This window comes from Ceratosolen solmsi, unplaced genomic scaffold (assembly GCF_000503995.2).
Source record: "Ceratosolen solmsi marchali unplaced genomic scaffold, CerSol_1.0 scaffold23, whole genome shotgun sequence".
In the NCBI taxonomy this organism is placed as follows: Eukaryota; Metazoa; Arthropoda; class Insecta; order Hymenoptera; family Agaonidae; genus Ceratosolen; species Ceratosolen solmsi.
This window is the reverse complement of record NW_011948430.1, coordinates 2498414-2499497: the sequence shown is the minus strand read 5'-3', so window position 1 is coordinate 2499497 and position 1084 is coordinate 2498414.

Here is a 1084-nt window from a genome sequence, read left to right as displayed (position 1 = left end):
CACCACCACCACCACCACCACCACCACCACCACCACCACCTCCTCCTCCTCCTCCTCGTACGCCTTCTACCCGAATGTGCGTCCGGAGGTTGCGCGGCGTCGACGGGCGCGCGCGCGCGCCTACCGCATCGCACCGTATCTCGCCGTACGTGCCGTCGCACGAGGATACGCAGCGTATTTTTCCTTCTTTTTGCCCTTCTTTCCTCTCTTCCTTCTCTATTTCTCCCAGCTTCTCTGTCTCGTTTACTTGTCTTTTTCCGATCGAGGCCCACGGCGCGCTTCACTTAAAGTCCATCTTCCAACAGCGCCTACCGTGTGCATGCGTGCGTGCGTGCTTGCGTGATTACCCGAAGACCGTCGAGGAGAAGTTTGAATGCGCGTGAATGCGTGCGTCCGTTCGCGCGAGCGTGCATGCATGCGTGCGCGCGTGCGTGCGTGCGTGCGCCTTACGTACGATAGCACGCTGACGACTGGCACCTCGACGGTGCCTCTACGGCTTCCCGAGCTGAGCCAAAGTATGAATGGGTGCCCCCACCACCGATCCCGTCCCTTTTGCTTTTGCTTTTGCTACGGAGCCGAGGCGCAACGCGCGCCTAACCCCCACCCCTCTCGACTCCCTCCATCGCGAACTCCTTTTCACCTACGACTACGAAGCGCCCGGGAGAACGTGAGAGAAGGAGAAACTTGCCAGCTAAGCGATGAAACAACGGTATGGGGACCGGGGAGAAGACGGCCAGGTACGCATAGTGGGGACCTATGCTCCGTCTGTATCTCTCTCCCTCCCTCCCTCCCTTCCTCCCTTCCTCCCTCCCACCCTCCCATCCTCCCACCCTCACTCCCAACACGCTCGCTCGCTCACTCAACTCACTCACTCTCTCACACACGCTCTCTCTCTCTCTCTCTCTCTCTCTCTCATTCTCTCGCTCTTTCACTCGTTCGCTCGTTCGCTCGTTCACTTGCTCCCTCCCTTCCTGGGACATCATCATCCTCCTCCTCCTCCTCCTCCTCCTCCTCATCCGCCATCTCCTCCTCCTCTACGTCGTTTTCCTCCTCCCCCTTCTCCTCCTCATCCTCCTCCTTGAAC